Source organism: Gracilinanus agilis, chromosome 3 (assembly GCF_016433145.1).
Source record: "Gracilinanus agilis isolate LMUSP501 chromosome 3, AgileGrace, whole genome shotgun sequence".
Classification (NCBI taxonomy): Eukaryota; Metazoa; Chordata; class Mammalia; order Didelphimorphia; family Didelphidae; genus Gracilinanus; species Gracilinanus agilis.
In genome coordinates this window covers 120,319,584-120,326,869 of record NC_058132.1, presented here as the reverse complement: position 1 = coordinate 120,326,869, position 7,286 = coordinate 120,319,584, and the positions used below count along the sequence as shown (strand labels likewise).

General features: G+C 34.3%; 1 protein-coding gene across 1 annotated transcript in view; it reads left to right on the top strand.

Moving 5' to 3' along the window:
* The first annotated feature begins 2,058 nt into the window (after window positions 1-2,058).
* CAB39L (calcium binding protein 39 like) overlaps window positions 2,059-7,286 on the top strand; it is a 165,830-nt gene continuing 160,602 nt past the window's right edge. The window contains exon 1 of the mRNA XM_044668237.1: window positions 2,059-2,474. The gene's annotated coding sequence lies outside the window, so the exon portion shown is untranslated. The remainder of the gene's footprint in view (window positions 2,475-7,286) is intronic.

Below are 7,286 nucleotides of genomic sequence, written 5' to 3'. Positions count from 1 at the left end.
ACACAGGTTAGAAAATGATTAAGTGCCTGAGAATAAAATTCAAGAAACAAGGAAATCACTTTTATCTGAGAGGATTGAGATGGGGGGGGAGGGGTTGTAATGGCAGAAGTAACACCTAAAGTAGATTGTGAAGAACCCTCTCCATATCTTTGATGATTGAGATTCTTCCCTTTTTTCAAGACCTAGCTCAGGTCTCACTCACTAAAAAAGCATTCTCTGGACCATAAATACAAATCACCCTTACTTCTCTAAAACACATATCTCTCTATTTGACTGTACCTGTGTTAGCATTACATTTTAATGGTTATTGACATATTAGTATATTTTGGTTATATATTATGATTATTTGTATATTAATACATAATACATATATTATGGCTATTTGTGTATTAATCTCATCTCCCTACTAGGCTGTAAAGTCCTTGAAAGCAGAGACTTTTATTTTTCTTTTTTTAATATCTCACACAATGCTTTGGACCAAGTAAATGCTTAATAAATATTAAATTATGAAGATCAAATGACATGTAAAGCACTTTGTAAACCCTAAAGTACTACATAAATACTATAGCTATATGAGTACAATGTAATTTAGATATTAGTTGAAATTAAGAAATAATTCAGCATAATTTTTTTTTCCTTATTGGTTATAGGAGTAATAGCCCATTCTATAAATGATGGCCACATCTTATTCTGAAGCCTGCATTCTTGGAATTTTTAGAAAATAAGATAAAAATGATTCTTAACACAATTGTAGAATATCAGCTGTCCCTAAAGAATACCCTATAATTTAAACACAGAAGAACTTAGATAGGGCCTAAAGGATGAGTGGTAGCAGTTAGAAAACCTAAAATGCTAGTTTGTGAGAACCTGCTAGGTAGCAAAAGGAATGACACCCCAAAGACAGCTCTGACTGCTGTGTTTATTTACACAGCAGGTGTGTGTATAATTAACCAGTAGCTTCAGTTTTCACTTCCAGATTTCAACCCTGCCTTAGCTTACTATCTCTTTAATCTGATGGGCATATATTGATACTTCTTCCTTCCATGTAACACTCTTTTCCAAGTTTTACAGTGATAGACAACTTCAAATTGTAACACTGAATGCATTTTGAGTGCAAACATAAATAATTATTTAAATGCATACTTTAATGTAAAAACAGTAGCTAGCATTTGCATTGAAATTTATGTTTTGAAAAGCACTTTATAAACATATTTGTGTTTTGTCCTCCCAAATGGGAGGTAGAAAGAGGCTCATAAAGTTTGGTTAAATGATTTGATCGAGAATCACAGAGCTATGAAGTATCTGAGGTAACATTTGAACTCAAGTCTTCTCTATTTCTGGTTCTGTACTCCATCAACTATGCCATCTAGCTGCCTAAGTATGCTAAATATCCAAAGACATAGTTTAAGATCCCCACTGAAAAGATATATATCCTAACAAGTCAGTGCTAGAAGAAAATATTTTTTTCAACTGCTATATCTTATTTAAAGTTTAAGTTGGATGGTATTTAATTTCCAGAATCTTTTCTGTTATTTTTTCTTATTGTCTTCAACTGAAAACCTAGTCTTAATAATGATAACTTCCAAAATTCTACAATTTGCAAAATTGTTTTCATTTCATTCAATTTTGTCAAAAATCAAATTCTGGATACTATAATTCTGCTACTGTGTTTTTCCTGATTTTGTTTATCTCAAGAAGAAATATTTGTATAAATTTTCTGCAGGATCATAATTTAACTATCACAGCAGCCCCCTGAAATATGAGGGAAACTTGGACAAATAATCAATAAACACTTAATCAAATGGCTGCTGTGGTCCAGACACTGTGCTAGGCACTAGGGATATCCCTGCAATGAATGTGAATTTGTTGCATTTGTGGTTCTGTAGGATTTTGTTTTCAAGGGTGGTTTTTGTTTTTATTTTTAACTGAGTAATCATTCTGCTTCCTTGCTTTACACTCATTCCTCTGACGTTGTACTTAGTTGGGAGGGAAAAGGGGGGGAGGGAGGGAGAGAGAGAGAGAGAGAGAGAGAGAGAGAGAAAGAGAGAGAGAGAGAGCTCTAAACTGGCTGTGTGGTATGTGTATATATGAGTGTTAGAGAGTGAGCAAGAGTACACAAGAGAGCTGGTTTGACCAGAAACAGAACTGCCCGTGACAGATTAAAAGACAAGGGAGGCTTGGAATCCGAGTCCAGCAAAGGAGAGTGGAAATTTACAGCTGCTCCGTGAGTGTTCAAGTGATCATTTTCTGCTAACATTTTCCATTGGTAACAGTTGATCTTCAGAAAGGCAAAGTCAAGACTGAATTGTGGAACTGCTTTCCTGTGCCACGTGTCTGCAATAAAAGACATCTATTAAATGGAAGATAAAGACTACTTCATCTAAGGGACTTTGGGACTGGGAGAGAGCTGTCTTCAGCACCTCACCATGTGGCTATTAGTTTCTGCTTAAGCCCGGATGTTCCTCTGAGGCTGGGTGAGTATCACTCAGGTTAGCTCTTCTTATTTAGATCGTTAAAGCAATGGGGGGGGGGGGAGTTAATATTGTAACTCTTAAAAATACTGCTTAAATATTCACTTTAATGATACAATTTATAGTTACTGCGCTGCTGTTACCTTATTGCATTTGTGCCTTGTAAAACTGCTGTTACTAGGAGAGGTTAAAAAAAAAAAAAAACAACTACCAAACAATACTTCTCTGTTGCCTAAGGCACTTGAATCATGACCAACTATTCTGAGGCCATGGAATATCTTACTTTGGAAATGGATCTTTATTTACAGAGGGTTTCCAAAAATAAAACAGTTGCAGTCTATCATTTTTCATCTTTCTCTCTGACTGCCTAAAAATGTAGAAATTGATCATTTTCCTTATATAAAAGTCAACTGTTTATAGTTAATTCAGAACTAATATTAAAATCATGTGATAGAATTCAGAGTGAGTACAAAAGTTACACTAAACATTGCTTCAAAATTCATATGTCATATAGTAATGACAGTTCAGGACGAAGAGAGCAATATTTAAATGCTAAATGATTGAGAAATAAGATATACAGTCATGTAATAGTCACTAAAGTTAGATGTCACTTTTCAGTACACTACAAAGCAAAGATAATAATGATTCCAGTGGCTCTTATTTTTCAACCACATCTCTTCAAAGTCTCACATTCATTTAGCTTCATATTTATAACTTTCTTAAGTATTAGTATTAACATGAGGACAGTTATGCTTTTATAAGAAAATGCCAAAAAAAGGAAATCTTAAAATAGTTACCTAGATTTCAATAAATCCTTATGTATTTATACCTGTTTAAAATAGGTAATTATATGTTAACATTATGTATTTTTTAAAAGGCATGGATGAATAAATATAGCATATACTCATTCTGTTGGGGAAGAAAGGAAGTGTATGTTCTTAGCTGTTAAAACTGAGTCATTAAATAAAGATGTTCTGTGCTAGGCAAAAGGCTAATCATTTCTCTGCCAGTTCTGCCATGGAATCAGAATTAGTAAGAAACATCATTTAGGTATGGATGAGAGAGAGCGAGAGAAAGTGAGAAAGAAAGTGAGAGAGAGTGAGTGAGAGAGAGAGTGAGAGAGAGCTATGTAGCTATCAATTGCAGTTGGATGGTATTTTCATGAGCATATTAAAAGTAGTTTGACTAATATAACAAAATAAAATAATTTGTTTATACTTACTTGTAATGTCTTGTTTATGTGTACAGGAAGAAGCCTGTAGAACAGGTCATTATTGCTGTCCTTGTTGTTAGATTTGGATTTTATTTTGTTTGATGATGATATAAAAAAATCCATCTGATTTGTGGATTTTTTTGATGGTGGGGGAGGAGAGGTAATGTTATATTTCCCTGAAAGTTAAAAGTAAATAAATTAGTGATATGATCACAGACACTCTCACTTCCTTGAAGCTTTTCCCACACACACCCCTTCTTTAGATTGGCCACAAACTTACCATTTACCTTCATGGTCTTCAGAATGTTTCCTTTATATTTTGAACTGCTAGTTTACCAGTGTTGAATTTTCAGTACTATAAGCTGATCTAGACTGAGAATTCTAAGTATTTCTCCAACTTATCATTGGATTACATTCTGAAAATTTATTTATTAATTGAATTTTGGAAACTTAGAATGCCATTTCCCTTAGAAACATTATAAATAGTGGTTAAGTATCTAGGCTCTCCTGCAAAAGCCAATCTAAAATAAAGAGAACATTGTGTAAAGCTACAGGATTTGAAGAATAACTTGTGAATGGCCACCTCCAGAGAAGAAACTAATAGAAACATGAAAGACATAATTTATATATGACAGAAATACTGCACATTTGCAAATAAAAATCATAGAAAACAATACTCTTGCAGCAGTACAATAAATAAAGCAGAAAATAGAGTTTAAGGAGAAAACATTTTTACTTATTATAAATACTTGTGTTTGAAAGAAAGTTGTTTTCAAGGAAGATAAAAAGGAAATGGAAAGACTTTTTATGCCCATTTTTTACCTAAAATTAATAGCAAATCACAAACATTATTCCTAAGCTTTTAAACCATAATTGTGGTCATTTGAATCTCATAAATGAATCAAATAAAAAGCAAGGTGAAATTTTTTTGAGATACTAGAGTAGGAGTTAGAGAAGATATTAAAGTAAGATTTATGTGAGAGAGTCACCTGAGGTGGAAATAACCAAGGTTGGAGATTTCAAAGGAAGAAAGGGAAAAAGATCACTCAAGGGGGGGTGGGCCAAGGGGGAGAGCAGGGCTTACGATGTGAGATAAGGCAGTTTTCTACTCTGGCCTTAAAGTGGCAGGCCAAGACACCTTGTTGGTTGAAGCCTTGGAGTAGGTAGATAGAACTGGCTATCTGTATGGAATGTCTGTCTATCAGGTATTGGGCTATTTGAACTGTACTTTTTCGGTGTTCTTGTTCTCTCTTTTTCTCATATATAGTGTTTGCATGCATATATGTATAAATAAAATATACATATACTCATATCTTTTAAGATATAGACATAGACATGCAAATGGTTATTAGCAGCATTAGGAAATGTAACTATTTATCTAGACATGTCCATATTTAGAAGGTCCAAATACAGAGAACCATTAAATGAAGTAGTGTTTGTATATTGAAAGGTGAGACTGACAATGCAACTGTCAAATTAGCTCAGCTTTGTAACTTTATTATAAGTAGAATCAGTAACTCCCTCCTTCTCTCTATCTCAGTCCCTGCCCTTAATTCTGGGAGGCTCCAACATTTACGTTGATGTCCATTTCAATAACCTTTCCATCTGCTGTTACTACACCTCAGCTATACTTGGTAACAGCTATAACCTTGATCTTACGATCACTCATAATTGTTCTACTTCCATGATCAAGAATTCCTAAATTCCTGGACTTAATTGTAACCATCTAACATTCCATCTCTTCCCCTAAACTTGTTCTTGTGATGTGCCTTTCATCCCTCAGTACCTCCTAGCCACTTTATTCTTTTCCCAGTCTTGATTCTATAGTTAAATGAGTCAATATTATACTGTCCTCAACTCTTAAATTACCCCCACTATCCTTTTGTTACTGCGATTTTGCCAAAACTCAACTTTGGATTGCTCTCAAAATCCACCTCTTATTCTTCCTCTTCATGTGCAGATGAGTAGAGCTAGAGGATGTCATTCATCTATGCTGACCAAGGCTGCTACAAGTTTGTCATTCAATCTCATCAACCTACTTCATACTACCTATTTCCTTTTCCTCCCCTCTGAGTATCTCATCTACTTATTTCCTTTTCCTCGTTTCTGAGCAGAGGACCACAATTCGTGTTTTATTAAAAAAAACAGATATCATTTACCATGAGCATTCCCTTCTCCCCTTTCCTACCACTCAGAACTCTGTGACATCATTCCCCATTCTATCCTTTATTCTAGTCTCTGACAAAGAGATGCTGGCCCTTCTCATGAAGGCCATCTCCTCTAGAAATAAATTTGATTTCTTCCCCTCCCATGCCCTCTGGTAGATTGTTCAACAATCATCCCCTCTTTCTATTCTTCAATCTTTTCCTTTTTTTTTTTTTACTGCCTCCTTCCTGGAGTCTAGAAATAAGACTATTTCTTCCCATTCTCAAAAACCTCCCACTTCATCTTACCATTTCCTTAAGCTATCCTTCTACAGATCTCTCTTTCCTGTTCACAGCCAGACTTTGAAAAAACTGTTTAAAGCAGAAAGTTGAAACATACATAGAACCCTAATTAAGTTGCTAGTTCTTTTTATAATGGGATTTAAATCCAGATTTAGATGTTAGCCTTAATATATAGATATTTGAATAACAATAGGCAAACTAATTATTTCTTTTTGACAACTATATTCCCATTTTAACAAAATAACTAAGTGATTGTAGGCTAGTGTTCTCCTTAAGGGTTATTAGCACATCAGATAGGGTATATTTCTTTTATCTAAATACGCAAAATCCTTAAAAACGAGGGGAAATGCTTTACAAAATGTATTTCTTGGGAACCTTAACATTGTTTCATATCAGACTTTAACTGTATATATAGTTATGATGTGAAAGATCATCATGGTGTCAGTGTCATAGAGAGAGAACATGCCTAAGAAGTCAGAAAAACCTGGGTTCAAATGTCACACTTACAGAGCTCTGTGATCCTAGGCAAATCATTTAACACCCCAGTCCCCAGGCTATTCTCTCTAAGATCACAAAGGTGTCAAGTCTTTCAGAAGTTCTTTACTGAGAGTTCATCTATTCATAAAATCAAAGGTCTGGGGGGGGAATGTTTTTAGAGATATGATATAGTTCCAGGTTCTGGAGTAGGAAGTACCTGGGTTCAAATATAACCTCAGACACTTTCTAGTTGTTTGATCCTGGGCAAGTCATTTAACCCTGTTAGCCTAGCCCTTGCTCTCTGTCTTAGAATTGTTACTAAGACAGAAAGTAAGAAGTTTTTTTCTTAAAAGAGGGATATGATATGATCTATACTTGATTTCTCCACAAAAAATATATTTAAATCCTTGAAAAATTTAAAAGATCTATATTCTGGTAATGCTTTGTTTTCATTATATAGTTATACATTGAAAACAGAAACATCTAAGTTTATTTCCTTTGACTCACTCATTCTATAGTCTTTGATTTAGTCTACTTACAAAGTATGTATCAATTCACTAGACATTCTTTTCAATTCACAAAAAATTCTTTTGACACAGATAGCTGAATAAAGTAGCTGTCCAAGCTTACGAGGAAAGTATAAGACAGATGTCCAGTTTCTTTGCTCAGATTTAGACT